General features: G+C 55.9%; 14 non-coding genes across 14 annotated transcripts; 12 read left to right on the forward strand and 2 right to left on the reverse strand.

The window, feature by feature from the left end:
* The first annotated feature begins 580 nt into the window (after positions 1–580).
* Positions 581–653, forward strand: TRNAK-CUU (transfer RNA lysine (anticodon CUU)). The gene has a single exon. It is a non-coding gene; the product is annotated as a tRNA-Lys (tRNA).
* A 1,364-nt stretch (positions 654–2,017) lies between these two features.
* TRNAK-CUU (transfer RNA lysine (anticodon CUU)) lies at positions 2,018–2,090 on the reverse strand. The gene has a single exon. It is a non-coding gene; the product is annotated as a tRNA-Lys (tRNA).
* A 3,741-nt stretch (positions 2,091–5,831) lies between these two features.
* On the forward strand, positions 5,832–5,904 carry TRNAK-CUU (transfer RNA lysine (anticodon CUU)). The gene has a single exon. It is a non-coding gene; the product is annotated as a tRNA-Lys (tRNA).
* A 1,174-nt stretch (positions 5,905–7,078) lies between these two features.
* TRNAP-CGG (transfer RNA proline (anticodon CGG)) lies at positions 7,079–7,150 on the forward strand. Its single transcript has one exon. It is a non-coding gene; the product is annotated as a tRNA-Pro (tRNA).
* A 1,536-nt stretch (positions 7,151–8,686) lies between these two features.
* TRNAR-CCU (transfer RNA arginine (anticodon CCU)) lies at positions 8,687–8,759 on the reverse strand. Its single transcript has one exon. It is a non-coding gene; the product is annotated as a tRNA-Arg (tRNA).
* A 1,121-nt stretch (positions 8,760–9,880) lies between these two features.
* On the forward strand, positions 9,881–9,953 carry TRNAK-CUU (transfer RNA lysine (anticodon CUU)). Its single transcript has one exon. It is a non-coding gene; the product is annotated as a tRNA-Lys (tRNA).
* A 3,240-nt stretch (positions 9,954–13,193) lies between these two features.
* TRNAP-UGG (transfer RNA proline (anticodon UGG)) lies at positions 13,194–13,265 on the forward strand. Its single transcript has one exon. It is a non-coding gene; the product is annotated as a tRNA-Pro (tRNA).
* A 767-nt stretch (positions 13,266–14,032) lies between these two features.
* TRNAP-AGG (transfer RNA proline (anticodon AGG)) lies at positions 14,033–14,104 on the forward strand. The gene has a single exon. It is a non-coding gene; the product is annotated as a tRNA-Pro (tRNA).
* A 415-nt stretch (positions 14,105–14,519) lies between these two features.
* Positions 14,520–14,592, forward strand: TRNAK-CUU (transfer RNA lysine (anticodon CUU)). Its single transcript has one exon. It is a non-coding gene; the product is annotated as a tRNA-Lys (tRNA).
* Positions 14,593–15,402: 810 nt separating this feature from the next.
* Positions 15,403–15,474, forward strand: TRNAP-UGG (transfer RNA proline (anticodon UGG)). The gene has a single exon. It is a non-coding gene; the product is annotated as a tRNA-Pro (tRNA).
* A 778-nt stretch (positions 15,475–16,252) lies between these two features.
* On the forward strand, positions 16,253–16,324 carry TRNAP-AGG (transfer RNA proline (anticodon AGG)). The gene has a single exon. It is a non-coding gene; the product is annotated as a tRNA-Pro (tRNA).
* A 434-nt stretch (positions 16,325–16,758) lies between these two features.
* Positions 16,759–16,831, forward strand: TRNAK-CUU (transfer RNA lysine (anticodon CUU)). Its single transcript has one exon. It is a non-coding gene; the product is annotated as a tRNA-Lys (tRNA).
* A 1,182-nt stretch (positions 16,832–18,013) lies between these two features.
* Positions 18,014–18,085, forward strand: TRNAP-UGG (transfer RNA proline (anticodon UGG)). Its single transcript has one exon. It is a non-coding gene; the product is annotated as a tRNA-Pro (tRNA).
* A 431-nt stretch (positions 18,086–18,516) lies between these two features.
* TRNAK-CUU (transfer RNA lysine (anticodon CUU)) lies at positions 18,517–18,589 on the forward strand. The gene has a single exon. It is a non-coding gene; the product is annotated as a tRNA-Lys (tRNA).
* The last annotated feature ends 407 nt before the right edge of the window (positions 18,590–18,996 follow it).

Raw genomic sequence — 18,996 nt, forward strand, 5'->3', positions numbered from 1 at the left:
TTATTTTTTTTTTCCATTTATTTTTATTCCTTGGAGGCTAATTACTTTGCAATATTGTAGTGGTTTTTGCCATACATTGACATAATCAGCAATGGATTTACATGAAGAAGCTGATTCTTAAGGTCATTTTAAACAACTGAAGCCATAAATAGGTGAGAGCTCAGTCATGAGTTAGATTCTGGATTATATAGGCAGAACGACCCAGGCTTCTCTGAGCCATACTGGGACCCAGGAGAGGGGCTGTTCCTTGGCCCCACCCTCAACCCCCCAGGACTACTCTGAGAGACCCTGACCCAGGGCTGTGGCTATTGGCCCCAGGCCAAAAATTTCAGTTTAACAGTAAGAGGAAGAATCCCTGTCTGCAGGAGAAAGGGGATGAGTGGAGGCGGAGGGCGCGGGGAGGGGGGCGGGGGGACGAAGCCCAGCTGGACGTCCAGGGGCTGTGCTAACCGCCTAAATGCCCAGAGGGTGGGCTCCAGGACGCCCGCACCTGTGCCAATTTTTTTTTTTTTCCCTTCCTTTTATGTAGGACCCGCCTTTGGGACTCAGCGGCAAGGAGTCAAAGACAGCCCTCGTCTAAGCCCGGCTAGCTCAGTCGGTAGAGCATGAGACTCTTAATCTCAGGGTCGTGGGTTCGAGCCCCACGTTGGGCGTGTGCTTTTGGATGATGAAGCGGCCACACAACCAGAAATAAAATACTAAGAATTAATCATTTCCAGAGGTTTTTAGCGATACAGGCAGCCAGGGGACCTGTGCTGCCAGCAGCAACCTGGTCGGTTCCCTGGGTCGTCATACATTTCAGTCGCAGACTTCCGTCTCCACCTTGAGCAAGCGGTTCAGACCTTTGGCCCGCCGGCCAGCTTTTGAATACCTGGCCTGAGAAGACGCCCGGCCCCTGGATTTTAGATTTAGTAAACCCCGAGCGACCAGCGCCGCTGCGCTTGACTAGGGGCTCATGGAACCCCGGACTCCGCGAACCCCAGGGCTCCCGCCGCCCGGAGTGGGGGTGCCGGCGGCGGGGGTGGGGAGGGCGGGGATGGAGGGCGACTCTCCGGCCCGGAGCGCCCCGGCCAGTTCCAGGCACCGAGGTTTGGGGAGCCCCATCAGGAGGCTCCTCCAAAGCAGGGCTCCCCGCGTGCCTGAGGAGGGGCTGCTCAGAACTCCCCCCCCCCCCGCCCCCTACCCCCGGCCCCGGCAATCGGTGGTCTCTTATTTGGTGGGGGTGGGGGGGGGGTGGTGGACTCTCAACTTTGCTCCACTCTCCCCCAGTAAAAAGGACATGGACACGGGGCGTTTCGCTTCCCAATTTGTGGGAAAGCGAGGAGGATGCGACACAGTTTCCATCAGCGGATTTTCTTGTTTTCTCTCAAGGATCCAGCCTTCTAAAAGGCCCGGCTGGGTGTTTGATGGGAGCAGGTTTGCTTTCTTTTTTGGTAGGAACCCAGGCTTCTCTTGGAGTGACATCAGCGAGGCTGCCCCTGCCTCTCCCCCGGACCCTTGGAACTCCAGGTCCCAGGACCCAGGCCAGAAGCTGCCCTCCCTTCAAGACACACTTAATCTCAGGAATTTCTCCTGGTGTCCTTAGGGGAGAAGAAAGAACGGTCTGGGGTGCAGAATAGTTAGGTCCATATACCTTAGCAGCTTTATGCGCGGCGGGGCGGGGGGTGGGGGAGGGGGAGTCTTACCTTCAGCTGTGGCTGCCCTAACAAATAACCACAACCTGGGAAACGTGTGTGTGCCTGCTAAGTCGTCTCAGTCGTGTCTGACTCGGCAACCCTATGGGCTGTAGCCCGCCAGGCTCCTTTGTCCATGGGATTCTCCCGGCAAGAACACTGGAGTGGGTTGCCATTCAGAGGATCTTCCTGACACAAGGATCAAAACTGCGTCTCTATGTCTCCTGCATTGCCAGGCGGATTCTTTACCAGTAGCCCCATCTGCAGATGGGTTTGGCTAGGATTCTGTGAATGCTTGCTCCACGTGGAGGATCTGAACTCCCTTACCATCTTAACAAAAGCTGCGCCCAGCGTGGGGCTCGAACCCACGACCCTGAGATTAAGAGTCTCATGCTCTACCGACTGAGCTAGCCGGGCTGCTTGCTTACTCTGTCTCTCCTTTGACAGATCAAACCCTGTCCATAGGTCCCTGCTGTTCACAGCTTGGCTTCTCCCAGTTTTCTCGAAAAACTGCTAGGGAGCCTCAGGTCTGAAGGCTGCGAGCGGGCGGGACAACCTTGACCGAAATATAGAGACTTGCTTAGGGGGGCGAGGTGGGGGGGCGGAGGCTGACCCAGATGGACAGGCATATGGAGGCCCCGGAGCGCGCCGCGCTGAACCTGTGCCTGGGCCCCTGAATCCCATGCAAGTCCTGGGACCCCGCAGGCAGGAGGCGGCCCCACGAAACTGTCTTCTTGCTTCCCAGATATGGGATCAGAACCCAAGCTTCCCCCAACCGTCTCTCCCTCCCGTGGGGGCGGGGTGCGGGGTGGAAATCAGGACTCTCTTGCAGACTTGGGGGCAAGGTCGCTAAGAGAGGTGGCACAGGCTTTCTTCTCTACAGTGGTCTTGGGGGTGAGTCCTCAGGGCCTTCGAGAGCTCCTAGGGCCAAACCACAGTCCCCTTGACCCTTGCTCCGAATACTCACCACTCACCTTGCCCCACCCCCATCCCCACCCTACCCCTTCCCGCTTTAGGCGGGTCACCTGCGTTATCCAGAAGGACCCAGGGGACCCGCTGCAAGCCTGGGAGAGAGAACCCGGTACCCAGGGCTTGTGACGCAGTGTCTAACCAGGGCCACCTTCTTCCTTCCCAGTCAGTTTCTGGAATAAGGAAGGAAAGGCACCTGGAGCCACACGGGGGCTTTGGGAGCCCAGTCCAGGAGTCCCTGGGTCTGCCCTGGACCCTAGTCCCCCTTCCTGTAGGATGAGACTTGGCTTTGAACCAAGGTCAGTGGCTGGGGCTGGTCAGTTGGTCTCGAGTTGGGTCTCACAGGGAACCCCCATGCAGTCCCAGCGCCTGGGCCCGGGCCAGAGGGAGGGTCCAACGGCAGTGGATCGGTGGAGGGGTGACCACCCCCCCCACCCCCACCCCCCGCCACGGCCGGCCTCTGGGACCCACAGTGTCGGTCTCATTTCTCTCTGGAGAGTGAGGAGGATCCTCCAGCCACAAGCCCCCCTTCCCTTGGAGGAGGGAGGATCCAGGGGACCACCTAAACTGAGTGAGGGAGAGGCGAGAGGAGGAAGTGGATGACACCAACGACAGTCAGTATGGTTGTGGTGGCTTGTTGGTCTAGGGGTATGGTTCTTGCCTTGGGTGCAAGAAGTCCCAGGTTCAAGTCCCAGACAAGCCCACTTGTTTAAAGCAGCTTGGTTTCAAGTTTTGTGATGTTCTATATGTTTGATTCTGGAGATATATATAGCATCTAATAAATACACTACTGTGTAGGCACCCTACCTTCTGAGATTCTGGATGGCCATGAGTGTTAAGAGGACACCATTCAACACAGCACAGTGCGTTTTTGAGAAGAATACTATTTTTATATTCCTTTAAAATAATTATCATTATTTTCTAGTGGAGTATGTGCTCTTTTTTTTTTTTAGTATATTTATTTATTTGGCTGAACTGGGTCTTAGTTGCAGCATGCGGGATCTTAGTTTCAGAATGTGGGATCTAGTTCCCTGACCAGGGATTGAACCCAGGACCCCTGCATAGGCAGCACAGAGTCTTAGCCACTTAGCCACCAAGGAAATCCCAGAGTATGTGCTCTTGATGGGCCCTGTACAGCTTCTCAAACCTTGGAATCAGATTGAACACTGCTACTCTCAGTTCCTACTCCACCTTGATTTTCCAGCAGTGCTTGCTTTTTTTCACAGAAACCACGGAAAACCTAACTTTGCAAAAAAAATACACACACACACACACACACATATATATATATACCATCATAAAACTTGAAACTGAACTGCCTCAAACCAGTGGTTCACATAGAATGGTGTTTGATGGATGTTGACTGTTCCGTCAAAACTTTAAAACATCCCTGGAAAATTAAAATTGCCATAAAGGTGCCTCCACACATAGTTTGGGGACAGCAGAAGAGTTGCCCTGAGTACAGGAGTCACCTGGTTTAGGCACAGAAGTGGCCAACATCAGAGGAGCTCCTGCAGGTGGCCCCTTGGGCTGGGTGTGGGGGTGACCGCTATGGAAGGGGCTGCCCTTTGAGCCCAGCCCCTCCCCCGGCCCAGGGGGCACCGTCTGCCTCAGCGACACCCTGGGCCAGCGGCCCCAGGCTCCCAGCCGGCTCCAACACCCACCCAGCCGGCTCCAACACCCACCCGCCCGGCGGCCCTCCCTCCTGGTGCACAGACCGCACAGCCAGGCCCCGCCTGCTGGGTTCTGAAGAGAACCCTTGGGGTTGGATTCGGGAGCTCTCACATCTAAAGCAAGAAAAGCACCCTCAGGACAGAAAAGTCCCTCTGGCTGGTGGTCCTTGGTGGCCGCCCTCCCTCACAGTCTGCCGTGTACCCTCATCTCTGCGGTCTGGAATGCGTCTGTGGTGCTGAAAGACCATTCACAGACCATTGACAGATTTTCCTAAAAACAAAACAAACAAACAAAAAAACCCAAAACCCAGCTAACCATAGGGGTTTATTTGGGATTTGAAACCAGGACCTCCCACTCCCAAAGCAAAAATCACACCCCTAGATCAACAAGCCACCATAACCTTACTGACTGTCCTTGGTGTCAACCACTTCCTCCTCTCCCCTCTCCCTCACGCAGTTTGGGTGGTCCCCCCAGATCCTCCCTCCCCTGAGGGAAGGGGGGCTTGTGGCTGGAGGATCTGCCTTACTCTCCAGAGAGGAATGAGATCGACACTGTGGGTTTCAGAAGCTGGGGGGGGGGGTCACCTCTCCACCGATCCACTGCCTCTGGGCCCTCCCTCTGGCCCAGCCTAGTTACAGGGACCGCATGGGTGTTCCCTGTGAGACCCAAACTCGAGGGCAACTGGCCAAGTCTCACCCTACAGGAAGGGGGACTAGGGTCCAGGGCAGACCCTGGGGCTCCTGGTCTGGGCTCCCAAAGCCCCCGTGTGGCTCTATGTGCCTTTCCTTCCTTATTCCAGAAACTGACTGGGAAGGAAGAAGGTGGCCCTGGCTGGACACTGTGTCACACCACCTGGGTACCAGGTTTCCCCTCCAGGCTTGCAGCAGGTCTCCTGGGTCATTCTGGTTCAGGCCACATGGTCTGCCCTAGAGCAGGGTGTAGGATGGGGTGGGGTGGGTGGTATGTATTGGGGGCAGAGGTCACGGGGCCAAGATTCATCCTCAAGAGCTCTCACAGGCCCTGGGGACTCACCCCAAGACCACTGTAGATAAGAACGCCTGTGCCACCCATCTGTAGTGAGCGTGAGCCTCAGGACACTGTCCTCAGTCTGCAGGAGGGTCCCGATCTTCCCGCCCCACAGGAGGAGGGACGGTTGGGGGAAACTTGGGTTCTGATCCCATATCTGGGAAGCAAGAAGACAGTTTCATGGGGCCGCCTCCTGTGTGCGGGGTCCCGGGATCGTGCATGGGGCTTCAGGGGCCCACGCACTGACCTCCCAGCGCTGCACGCGCTCACCTTGCCTCCCTCTGTCCGTCTGGGTCAGCCTACCCTTTCCCCCCTTCCCTCGCCACCCTAGGCAAGTCTCTGCATTTCAGTCAAGGCTGTCCTGCCTCCTCACAGCCTTCAAACCTGAGGCTCCTCGGCAGTTTCTCAAGTAAACTGGAAGGGGCCAAGCTGTGCACAGCGGGGACCTATACAGAGGTGGTTCCTTCAGAGAAAAAAGGTGAAAGAGCCACCCGGCTAGCTCAGTCGGTAGAGCATGAGACTCTTAATCTCAGGGTCGTGGGTTCGAGCCCCACGTTGGGCGTAGCTTTTGTTAAGCTGTGCTGAGGGAGTTCAGAGTCTTCTGTGGCAAGCAAGCATTCACAGAATCCTAGCCACACCAATCACAAGACCCTGGGACCAAATTTCAAGACCTCGACCTAGGAAAAGGAAAGGGCAACTCACTCCAGTATTCTTGCCTAGGAAACCCACGGCCCGAGGCGCCTGGCCGGCTACAGTCCAGAGTCAGAAAGAGTCCCACACGACCGAGCAGCTAAGCAACGATGACCTAGGGTCGGGGAGGAAGCATGGAACTTTCGTAAAGGAGGAGACAGGGAAGATCTTCATTTTATGATGGTTTGATCTTTTGGAGGTACCTGCTGGCTGGGGACAGACTCCCAACCCCAGGGCCAGCTCATTCCTAGAGGGAAGAAACAGTTTGCAAACCAACAAATTTCTAGTCCACACACTGAGTCATCTCTTTATATAACTTTCACACACCAGGCCAATATTTCCCCTGGCCCGAATCACCCAGGGCTTGATCACCCAGCCTCCACACCCTAAAACCCACTGAACTGTTCAAATGAGCCAGCCACTGTTGACCCTTTTCCCATGGAAGGGATTTACCCAGAACTGCAGGAGGCTCCCAAGGTGGTCGTCTCCCACCCTGCGGGGCTTTGGGGATCAGCAGCGGGATCCGCCACCCTTCTCCCATGCCCAGGCTGGCAGCCCTGGGGCCAGGCGCATAAGGCCCAACTGTCCCCTCCTTCCCCTGATCCTCCTCCTCTGGAGGTTCTAGGGCACAGGCCCCACCTTAGCGGATCGGCGCCTGCTTGATGCCAGTCCCCTGTGCCTGCCTGCTCCTTAGCCACAATCCACAGCCCCACGCTGTCAGCCTGAGGCTCGGGGTCCCCTGGACAGAGGGTGCTCGTCCTGTAAGATGCCCTCCCGCTCATCCAAGCCTCTTGTCCCCGCCCTCCACGCCCGCATGTTTCTGCTGCTCACTCTCCTAGGGCGGGGATCAATCCCCCTGTGGTCCAGGAATCAATCTTTCCTGATCCTGGCTTAGCGGACCTCTCTTTCTGCCCCTGCTGGCCTGGGTTTCCTGGGTCTCCTCACCGCAATTCCAGTGCCCCTCTGCCAGTCTACTTCGAAATAAACCTGACTTGCGAAAATTGGGAATAGTTGTGAAGAAGTGTTGAGAGTGCCCTTTCAGGGGTGGCTCGTTGGTCTAGGGGTATGATTCTCGCTTCGGGTGCGAGAGGTCCCGGGTTCAAATCCCGGACGAGCCCATTTCCAGTTTACCCATTGTTTTAGATCGGAGAGTCCAGGAGCTCTTTCACAGCAGGACATGGGTTTCTTCCGGCTGGTCGGAGGTGCGAAACACTAGCTTTTGAAGACTCGTTCCAAAGTAAGAGGTCTGATAACTTGTTGAAATGATACTTTAGATATATTTGTTTAGTTAAAATATACTATACTTAATTTTACCTTTGTATTACTATTTTTTAAATCTGTGGGAATTCCCTGGTGGTCCAGTGGTTAATCAAGATTCGCCGTTTTCATTGCTGGAGTCTCGGGTTGATCCCCAATAGAGTAGCTAAGATCTGACATGTTAAGTAGAAATTTGATAGAAGGCATTCTCTTTTGTTCCAGAATTCAAAATTCTTCCACTACATACGTTGGCCATTGGAAGGGAGACTTATACATGTGTGTGTGTGTGTGTGTGTGTGTGTGTGTTTTAGTTGCTTGGTTGTGTCCGACTCTTTGCAACCCCATATACTGCAGCCCACCAGGCTTTTAGTTTAGCTGATTGAATTTCTTACCTGGCAACTTGGAACCCCACGTATGTGTTCTACTGGACAAGATGGAAGCTGCAGCCGTTTATAATCCAACCTTGAAAGTCCTACAGTGTCACTTAGGCCCTACATTATTTTATGAAGAAGTCACAGTCACAGTTCACTGAGGTTCAAGTGGGGTCAGTCCAAAGACCCCCACTCCTCATTGCAAAGTGTCGAATAACTTGTGGTCATTAAAAAAGAAAAAAAAAAAGCTTTATTCAGACTCACAGATACTTAGAGAAAAAGTCAGTGGCTACCAGTGGGGAGATGGAACAGGGTAAGGGGCACATGGGGTAAGGGATTAATAGGTAGAAACCATTATGTACAAAATAAGCTACAGTGACATACTGTACCACACAAGGAATAAAGCCAATTTTTCTAGTAACTATGAATGAAGTATAATCTTTAAAATTGTGAATATTGTACACCTGTAACATATAATATTGTACATCAATTATACTTCAATTTTTAAGTTTTGATATAATAGAGTGTAACACATTTAAAGTACACAGTTTCATACATTTTGACTTTTGTGCACTCCCAAACCATCACCAGAGTCAAAATAATGAACAAATTCATCATCCTCAACATTTTTCTCATGGCTTTGTTATCTCTTCCTTCTACCCCTCCAACACCAGTTTGCTGAGAGTTTTTAAAATCAGGAATGGAGGTTGGACTTATCAAGTGCCTTTAGTGCATGTATTGAGATGATCATATGGTCTTTTTCAGTCTATAAAAAGTACATTGATTTTTAAATGTAAACATTCTAGATAGTTTAAAGACATATCAGAGCATTAAAGATCTTGCTTCTCTGTAACATGTCCCTTACCGCCTAGCCAGCTCCCTTCCTTCCTCACTTTTACCGGTGTAAAGAAATACCGTCCTCCAACTTTGGGGGTCCTAGAAGGTGCAGCTCTCAGGGATGTGGTCGACAACGGTTTTTGCTGACAGAAGCCACTCCAGCCATACAGATGCCAAAATGTAACCGATTACCCCGGGTGGGACTCGAACCCACAATCCCTGGCTTAGGAGGCCAGTGCCTTCTCCATTAGGCCACCGGGGCGTGCTCCCTAGGCGCTCACTTCCTGTCCAGGACCCGCCCCTTCTACATTTCCTGCGCGAGGCTTCTGTTCCAGCATTTTGCTGCGCTGGTTCCTTTGTTTAGGGCCAAGCACAGGCTTAGGATACAGGCATCCTTGTGCCCGGTCCCCTAGGGTCCCAGGGCCGCCCAAGTGCCCCGCGCCTGGTGGGGATGGAGGAGGGAGTCGGAGTGGAGGTGGGGGTGGTGGTGGAAGCCGCCCTGCGCCTGTATCGCCGAACCCCGGACCCTAGAACACCAAGCCTGACCTCACCCTCCCCTTCGGGGTATCGGCACCGAAACTTCCCCCAGGTCCCCTCTCTCGGAGCAGAGAATCCCGCCTCTGCCCTAGATTGGGGGGGGGGGGGGGGGCGGGCGGAGGAGGGAAGAGGGGGCGGTGTCAGAATGACCGACGACCAGAATGCGTCATCTTCCTTCTGGCTCTTTGGTTTAAGGGTACGGTGCTGGCCTTGGGTGCGACCGGCCCTTCACGCCAGCCTTGGGCAGGAGGGGCAAGCCAGGAAAGCTCCAGGAGGAGGGGATCCATCGCCTCTCCCCCTTTTTAGTGCCCGGCACAGGGAAGGCGGTGGCTACAGACTTTTCCTGCCGGAAGAAGTGTCCCTCACCCTCTGCTCCTCTCACCTGGAGGCTTAGGGGGACCGCGGGACCCGGATGGGACCTGTGGATTAGGACCGTGTTGGGGAAGGAGATGAGGGAGTTCAGAACCTCTGCACTCGTCCTGTGAGCCACGCGCGGCACCTTGTCCCACAACGACGCCCTTGGGGCTTGGACCCGGGATCCGATCTGGGATGATGCTAAGGAAGAAAGGAGGTCGCAGCTTCTCGCACTCCGGGTGTCCAGGCTGCAGGCTCTGCGACCCCAGACCACAAATAGCCCCCACCGGAGCAAAGGGAACCAGGTTTGTCTGCTGTCTGCTGTGGACTGGGGACCCGACTTTCCTTTGCGGACCTAGAACTTGTGCCGCGAGTGGGAGACAGCAGCTCCTCGATTCAGCGCCTGTAACCTCGGCGGGAGGTAGAATATGGGGAAAAAAAGGCAGGTAGGAGCAGCTGGCCAGTCACCTTGGCTCCAACCGTCCTCGAAACGCCCGGCTAGCTCAGTCGGTAGAGCATGAGACTCTTAATCTCAGGGTCGTGGGTTCGAGCCCCACGTTGGGCGGGTTTCCTATTTTGGGGGACCCCTGTCGCTTGCATAGGCTTTTCAATAACTCCGAACCCGGTTTGGAGAGATCTTCCTGAGAAAGGGCTTCCCTGGTGGCTCAGCTGGTAAAGAATCCACCTGTAATGTGGGTAGATCTGAGTTCTAATCCTGGGTTGGGCCCCTGGAGAAGGGGACAGTTTATGGCTCCAGTATTCTTGCCGGAGAATTCCAAGGACTGTATAGTCCATGGAGGGTCGCAAAGAGTCAGACAGGACTAAGCAACTTTCACTTTTCTGAGAAAGCAAGTCACCTTTTCCTATGAGGAGGAAGAGAGAACCCTGATTTGGGGTGTGATTTTCCCCTCAGGAGACATCCTTGGCGGAGGGAGCAGGGAGGTGTGTCTTAAACAAGAAAAGACAGAGCCAGGCCTGGAGGGGTCCCCACACTATGGCTGGGGTGTACGTTCTGCTCCCCTGCTGACTGGGGTCTCCATGCCTCAGTTATACTCTTCGTTGGCTTTGGGTGGGTCCTTAGGGCCCCTGGCCGCCTCACACCAAGTGAGACTCACGTCCTACCCCTCTCTACAGGGGAGATTCAAATCCTGGACAAGCCCTTCCCTTGCCCTCAGAACACTTTTGCGGTGTGCCTGGAATGATAGACTCTGATTCCAGGTGCTTTTACTTTATGATGGAGAGCAAAGGGGTTGAGACAGGAGGGGGTAAGTAGTGACAGGGAGTCCTGGGGTCCGAGCCCTGCCCTCCCCCCTTGTCCTGGGTATCACTTTGGGACACTGGACTGATCCATATCCGTTACACACACACATCCATACTTCCCTGCACAGACTCTGTCCCTGAACCTCAGTTTCAGGAGAACTCTAATAACCTTGTAGAGATCTAGGAAATCTCCACAGCCAAGTGGCTGGTGGTCTGGGGTTTTGAGCCTCCCTCTAGGTGTGAGTGGTCCAGGATACAAATCCCAGGCAGTTCTTTTAGGGTTGGGGAAGGGCTATAGGACCAGGCTCCTCTATTCCCCATCTGGACTTCACAGATCTGGACCCACCAAGCCTGGGCTCTCAAGGGCCTCTCAAGGGCCCCATCTGTAGAGTGGGGATAATAGCAGCTCATGCCTCAAAGATTTGTTTGGGATATTAAGTTATTTAATTTTTTGGTAAAGCATTTAGAACAGTGTCTGAAGACTGCAGAACTAACTCTTGCCTGAGCTTCCATCCTGTCTGCCCACCTCCCTGAGCCAGGCAACTCTGGACTGCTGGAAGCACTGGTTTTCTCCCTGAGGCCCCTCCCAGCTCCCTGGGCCCCCTCTTGACCCTGTACCTCACACTCTTCCACCCCACTTTGGGCAGAAACCTGGAGTCTTGTCCCAGATGGCAGCCTCTAGCTATGGATCCTGAGAGTTCCTATCAGTGATCCGCCTGGATTCAGAGTCGGTCAGGGCCCAGCAAAATATTTTGGCAGAAGGAACCCACGGGTCAGGCCTACTTTCCATTGCCCTGAGGCAGGAGCTGTGTTCTCATATTCCTGGCGCCACCTCAAGCTGATGCACCCGTGTCCTCTGGCCTCATGGTGGGGACTGGAGTCAACATGTGGGCCTCAGGCTGTGTCAAGGCCCAGAGAAAGACTGGATTCAACTCAGCACCAGGCAACATATGGAATCTCAGGCTGCATCTGACTTTGGGGGTTCGGGTTGAGGGCTATGTGTGCAACTGAAAATACCCATGATCTGAAGCAGACCCTGGCATCATCCTGAGCCCAGACATGGCTTTAACAGATAGTTGGTAACAGTGACTAGGGGGGCCCATCCTCATTTGGAGCTGAGTGTCCTTCTACACATTGGGAGATCATCATCACTGCGGGTCTCCCCTGAGTTCGTCTGTGCGGCAGGGCTTCTGGGGACCACTGAACCACCAGCCAACCAACCATCCATCCGTCAGTGCAGAGCCTCACCCCAACCCCGCACAGCTCCTCCCCTGCCTGAGAACACCACAGATTCTAGGCAGTCTAGACACTCAGAATGCCTGGAGAGGACTCCATGTCCCCGCTGACCCTGAGCCTGCCCCCTCCTGTCATTTGGAGTGGTCCATAGCCAGTCACGTTCAGAAATTTGGTGGCAGGTAGCAAAGTGCAGCTGCCTGGCTAGCTTAATCTCAGGGTCGTCATGGGTTTGAGTCCCACGTTGGGCAATTTTTTCATTGCCTTTTTTTTTTTTTTTTTTTTGCTGTCTGTTGTGGATTCCTGTCCCACGTGAGCTAGTTTTCTACTCCCAGCTGTCCACTCCCGACTAAAAACCGACTAAAAAGTGCCCTGTTAGAGGTTCAGTGAGCGGAAACACATAAATTCCTGATCACCATAGGCAGCTATGCTGGGTCCTGCCCTCAATGTCATCCTCTCCTTTGAGCGTTTGGGCCTCTCCTGGGGGCTTGTAGACTCCCATTTCTGGAAGGTGAGGGGAGTAAGGAGCTCAGGACAAAGCCAGAAGCAATGCCTGTTAAGGGTGACAAGCCCCCAAAATTAAAAAGTGTGAAGACCTAGGCTGCTCCGGGAATTTGACCTTTTTCTCCTAATGGAGACTCCTTGTGGCTCAGCTGGTAAAGAATCTGCCTGCTATGCAGGAGACCTGGGTTCGTCTCCCTGGGTTGGGAAGATCCCTTGGAGAAGGGAATGGCTTATGGATCCAGTATTCTGGCCTGGAGAATTCCACGGATTGTATAGTCCACGGGGGTCACAAAGAGTCGGACACGTCTGAGCGACTTCCACTCACCCCTGGACCAGTGAGCCTTCCCAGGGAACCTCCTCCTCCTCCTCTTGCTCAGAGACAGTGCTCTCTTTGGGGGAGAATTTGGTTCAGGTGTCATCAAATAGAGGGATAAAGGGTTGTTCCGGTAGTTTCAGAGTCTGCTTTGCCTCGGGCCCAGGCACCCCCGATAGGTACTGGAGAGAGCCGCCTGTGGGCGAGGTGTAGGGCTGGAGTCAACGGCAGCCACTTGAGGCCAGGTGGGTGGGTGGCTTCAGGGACCTCCCACGAATGGAGAGCTGCAGCTTCCCAGTCTCCCTCCATCTCCCACAGCAGGAGGAGCCAATGAACTAACCGTCCGACAGAAGCCGGAGTTCGGCTGCGAACCCGCGACCTCGCGAACCCACAGAGCCGGTTCCGCAGGTGCGCACGCTGACAACTGAGCTACAGCGGCGAGCTTCCCGGGAGTCACCTGCAGAGGGACAGGGGGAGGGGTAGGAGGTGTGTGTCGGCTCGTTGGTCTAGGGGTATGATTCTCGCTTTGGGTGCGAGAGGTCCCGGGTTCAAATCCCGGACGAGCCCGTCCTTTTTCTTTAAGAGGAGGACTGAAGACCGACCTGGTGGAAGCGTCGGGGAGACGCAAGTCGCGCCCAGGGCATCTGAGGCGAGGACTGCTGCTGTCCGGCCGGATCAGCCAGTAAAACAAAGCGACTCTCAGTCAGCCTCAGTGGTTGGGGGCTACACGTCCGAAAGTCACTTTCTTGATTTTGATCTGCGGGGGCGGGAGCGGGGAGCCGAGCCGGGAGAAGCGAGAGCAGCGCCGGAGGCCGAGGCGGAGGCGGTGTCCCCTCCGTGCACTCCTCCGGCCACGGGGGCCACGTCTTGGGGGTTCGGTCGCCCCCAAAGCAAGCGTCCCGAAGATCGCAGCTCCGGGACCCTCCGCGCCCCCGCCCGCTCTCGAGCGTTCCCCACCTGCCCGCGCGCCCCGGAGTCCCTCGCCGGCTTCGTCCAGCGGGTCCCCTGCGCTCGCGGCTGCGAGGAGGTCTGCGAAGTGACCGATGAGCGGCGCGGGGACAGAGGCCGGCCGCCCTTCCTGGTCCGGGTCTCTCTGTCGTCCGAGGGCGGAGGGGAGGCGACGCGGATCCCGGACTGTCGGAACGCAGGGGCTTCTGTCAGTTTTGCCTCCCGGGAGCGCTGGGTTTTCTCCGCGCGTATCATTCCTGGAACCCCGCACTTCCCCGTAGGTCTGAAATGGGGGTCTCCCTTCCGCACCACCTCACTGCGTCGCCGGTCCAGCTCCAAGACACCGCGGCATCAGAGCGGAGAGTCAAAAAAACCGTAGTACGTGCGGCTCGTTGGTCTAGGGGTATGATTCTCGCTTAGGGTGCGAGAGGTCCCGGGTTCAAATCCCGGACGAGCCCTGTTTTTCTTTCCCACTTGCGGGTCTCAGGGCCAACTCCGTGCCTCCCCTTGTCGTCCTTTTGAGGCCCAGTAGCCAAAGTGTCTCTACGAGTGCCCTAACGAGCTACATTTTCAGTCGGAGTTCCAGGCACGGAAGACTGCAAGGTGTTCCCTTCCTCTGCATCAAGAGCCGGTTGCATTGTTGGCCGGCTGTAGGTCTCTGAACCGTCAAGCCTGGGCCCGACAGTCCCAGGTCAGGAGGCCAGGATATCCGAGTGCCGAGAGGTGATGCGCTGCTGGCGTTTGCGTCCGGAGTCCAGCCCCGCCTCAAATCCCCATGTCCCCGTTGACCCCAAGACTTGCTCCATCTTGTCATTTGGGGCGGTCCACAGCCGTCAAGTTCCGACACCTGTCCTCAGACAGCTGCGTGCGGCCGCCCGACTAGCTCAGTCGGTAGAGCATGAGACTCTTAATCTCAGGGTCGTGGGTTCGAGCCCCACGTTGGGCGATGCTTTTGCAGCCTATTGTGGATTCCTGCCCCACTTGGGTTGGTCGTCTGCTCCCAGCTGTCCATTCCCGATTAAAAAGTGCCCTGTTGGCACAGGGTGCAGACACACACAGATCCCTGCTCACCGCAGGAAGCCAGCCTGGGTCCTACCCTCGGAGTTGTCTGCTCTTGTAGCAGATGGGCCTCTATTCGGGTTAGCTAGACTCCCATTTCTGGAAGGTCAAGGGAGTAAGCAGGTCAGGACACAGCAAGAACCAACGCCCTTTTAAGGGTCACAAGGGTTTTCCTCCTCAGGGAACACTGGTCCTAATCAAAATACAAGAAAGTGTAAAAACCTGAGACCCTGCTCCTTCCCCTGGACCAGGGAGCCATGGCCGGAAACCGCCTCCCCCTCCTCCTCTCGCTGAGACACGCTGCTCCGTTGGGACAGAATTGGATTCAGAAAACTAGGGTTCTTCCAGAATCTGTTTTCCTCACTTCCTCAGGAGACCCAGGCACCCCCGTCTCCCCGCCCCTCACCCCATCGGTCCCCGTGTGAGGCCGACTGCAGGCAAGGTGTTCTGGGCGGCGAGTCTCCTGCCTTCATTTGAGGCCAGAGCTGCAGCTGCGGGGTCTCCCTCCAGCTCCGGCCGCAAGAGGAGCGGATAATCCAATCGTCTGTCTGCAACCGGAATTCGGCTGCGAACCCTCGACTTCGCGAACGCCCAAGAGCCGGCTTCGCAGGTGCGCACGCTGACAACTGAGCTACAGCGGCGAGCTTCCCGGGAGTCACCTGCAGAGGGACAGGGGGAGGGGTAGGAGGTGTGTGTCGGCTCGTTGGTCTAGGGGTATGATTCTCGCTTTGGGTGCGAGAGGTCCCGGGTTCAAATCCCGGACGAGCCCGTCCTTTTTCTTTTAAGAGGAGGACTGAAGACCGACCTGGTGGAAGCATCAAGGAGACGCAAGGCGCGCCTTAGGCCGTCTGAGGCGAGGACCGCTGCTGTCCGACCGGATCAGTCGGTAGAAAAGAACGACTCTCACAGTCAGCCTCGGGGGTTGGGGGCCCCACGGCCGAAACGCACCTTCTAGGTTTTGATATGCGATCTGCGGGGGCGGAAGCGGGGAGCCGAGCCGGGAGAAGCGAGAGCAGCGCCGGAGGCCGAGGCGGAGGCGGTGTCCCTTCCGTGCACTCCTCCGGTCACGGGGGCCACGTCTTGAGGGTTCGGTCGCCCCCAAAGCGAGCGTCCCAGAGATCGCGGCTCCGGGACCCTCCGCGCCCCCGCCCGCTCTCGAGCGTTCCCCACCTGCCCGCGCGTCCCGGAGTCCCTCGCCGGCTTCGTCCAGCAGGTCCCCTGCGCTCGCGGCTGCGAGGAGGTCTGCGAAGTGACCGATGAGCGGCGCGGGGACAGAGACCGGCCGCCCTTCCTGGTCCGGGTCTCTCTGTCGTCCGAGGGCGGAGGGGAGGCGGCGCGGATCCCGGACTGTCGGAACGCAGGGGCTTCTGTCAGTTTTGCCTCCCGGGAGCGCTGGGTTTTCTCCGCGCGCATCATTCCTGGAACCCCGAACTTCCCAGTGGGTCTGAAATGGGGGTCTCCTTTCTGCACCAGCTCACTGGCATCGCCAGTCCAGCTCCAAGACACCGCGGCATCAGAGAGGACAGCCAAAATACCATAGTACGTGCGGCTCGTTGGTCTAGGGGTATGATTCTCGCTTAGGGTGCGAGAGGTCCCGGGTTCAAATCCCGGACGAGCCCTGTTTTTCTTCCCCACTTGCGAGTCTCAGGGCCAACTCTGTGCCTCCCCTTGTTGTCCTTTAAAATTTTTCATTGAGGCCCAGTAGCCAAAGTGCCTCTACGAGTGCCCTAACGAGCTACATTTTCAGTCGGAGTTCCAGGCAAGGAAGACTGCGAGGTGTTCCCTTCCTCTGCATCAAGAGCCGGTTGCATTGTTCCCCGGCTGTAGGTCTCTGAACCGTCAAGCCTGGGCCCGACAGTCCCAGGTCAGGAGGCCAGGATATCTGAGTGCCGAGAGGTGATGCGCTGCTGGTGTTTGCGTCCGGAGTCCAGCCCCGCCTCAAATCCAGCCACTCCATGTTCCCATTGACCCCAGGACTTGCTCCATCTTGTCATTTGGGGCGGTCCACAGCCGTCAAGTTCCGACACCTGTCCTCAGACAGCTGCGTGCGGCCGCCCGACTAGCTCAGTCGGTAGAGCATGAGACTCTTAATCTCAGGGTCGTGGGTTCGAGCCCCACGTTGGGCGATGCTTTTGCAGCCTATTGTGGATTCCTGCCCCACTTGGGTTGGTCTTCTGCTCCCGGCTGTCCATTCCCAGCTAAAAAGTCTCCTGTTGGAGACACAAATTCCTGCTCACTATTGATGTTTTCAAAATGTATTGTTGGAGAAAACTCTTGAGAGTCCCTTGCACAACGAGATCAAACCAGTCCATCCTAAAGGAAATCAAACCTGAATATTCATTGAAAGGACTGATGCTGAAGCTCTAATACTTTGGCCACCTGATGCCAAGAGGCAACTCATTGGAAAAGACCCTGATGTTGGGAAAGATTGAGGGCAGGAGGAGAAGGGGGTGGCAGAGGATGATGGTTAGATGGCATCATTGACTCCATTACCATGAGTTTGAGCAAACTCTGGGAGTTGGTGATGGACAGGGAGGCCTGGTGTGCTGAAGTCTATGGGGTCTCAATGAGTCAGACACGACTGACTGAACAACAGTGGAAGCCACGCTGGGTCCTGCCCTCCTCGTTGTCCGCTTGTCTGCTTCTTGTAGCGGTTGGGTCTCTTACGGGGTCTTGTAGACTCCTGTTCCTGGAAGGTCAAGGAAGTAAGCAGGTCAGGACAAGTAAAGAATCAACGTCCTTTAAGGGTCACAAGGGTTTTCCTCCTCAGGGAACACTGGTCCCAATTAAAATACAAGAAAGTGTAAAAACCTGAGCATCTCCTCCTTCTCCAGGCACCAAATGGAGACTCCTTCCCCTGGACCAGGGAGCCATCTTCGGAAACCGCCCCCTCCTCCTCCTCCCGCTTAGACACGGTGCTCCGTTGGGGCAGATTTGGATTCAGGTGTCGATCAAGTAGAGGAATATACGGTTCTTCCAGAATCTGATCTGCCCGTTTCCCTCACTCAGGCCCAGGTACCCCTGGGTCGGTTACTAGGTGAGGCCTCTTGCCGGCGAGGTGTTCCGGGCGCGGAGTCTCCTGCCTCCATTTGAGGCCAGAACTGAGCAGAGCTGCAGTTGCGGGGTCTCCTCCAGTTCCCGCCCCACGAGGAGCAGATAATCCAACCGTCCCTCTGAAACTGGACTGCAGCTACGAACCTGCGACCTGGGGTTCGCAAGTGAGGACGCGGACAACTGAAGTTTGGCGGCGAGTTTCACCGGAGTCACCTGTGGAAGGGCCAGGGGAGGAGAAGAGACGAGGTGTGCGTGGCTCGTTGGTCTAGGGGTATGATTCTCGCTTTGGGTGCGAGAGGTCCCGGGTTCAAATCCCGGACGAGCCCTGCTTTTCTTCCCCACTTGCGGGTCTCAGGGTCCACTCTGCGCCTCCCACTGTCGTTTTAAAATTTTCATTGAGACCGAGTAGCCAAAGTGTCTCCCTGAGTCTCCTAACAAACTACTTTGTCAATCTGTGCTGGAGGAAAGAAAACGCAAGACAGAGATGTTCCCTTCCTCCGCAACAGGAGCTCGTTCTTCGCCGGTGGCAGGTCTCAGAACCGTTAAGCCTGGATCCGACGGTCCTCGGTCAGGAGGCCAAGGCATCGGCGTAGGGAGAGGCGACCCGCTGCTGGCATTTGCAGCCGGAGCCCACCCCCACCTCAAATTCAGGCACTCCACTTACCCACTGACCCTGGTACCTGCTCCATCCTGTCGTCTGGGGCGGTCCACAGCCCCTCAACTTCGGAAACCTGGCCACAGTCGCCAGCCCCCAGCCGCCCGGCTAGCTCAGTCGGTAGAGCATGAGACTCTTAATCTCAGGGTCGTGGGTTCGAGCCCCACGCTGGGCGTGGTTTTTGCTGCCTGTTGTGGATTCCGGTGCCACGTGTGTTGATTTTCTGCTCCCAGCTGTCCATTCCCGACTAAAAAGTGCCCTGTTGGAGGCATAGGGTGCAGACACACACAGATTCCTGTTCACCGTGGGAAACCACGCTGAGCCCTGCCCTCGCGCTGTCTGCTCCTTGTAAGAGTTGGGCCTCTCATGGGGACTTCTAGACTCCCATTTCTGGGGGGCCAGGAGAGTAAGTTCAGGACAAGTCAAGAACCAGCACCCTTAAAGGTAAGACTGACAAGTCCCCAAAGGTGTGAAGACCTAGGCTGCTCTGGGAATTTGTCCCTCTTGCACCTAATGGAGACTCCTGCCTCTGGACGGAGCAGTCCTGCGGAACCTCCTCCTCTCGCTCAGAGACTGCTCCGT

This window comes from Odocoileus virginianus, chromosome 33 (genome assembly GCF_023699985.2).
Source record: "Odocoileus virginianus isolate 20LAN1187 ecotype Illinois chromosome 33, Ovbor_1.2, whole genome shotgun sequence".
Taxonomy (NCBI): Eukaryota; Metazoa; Chordata; class Mammalia; order Artiodactyla; family Cervidae; genus Odocoileus; species Odocoileus virginianus.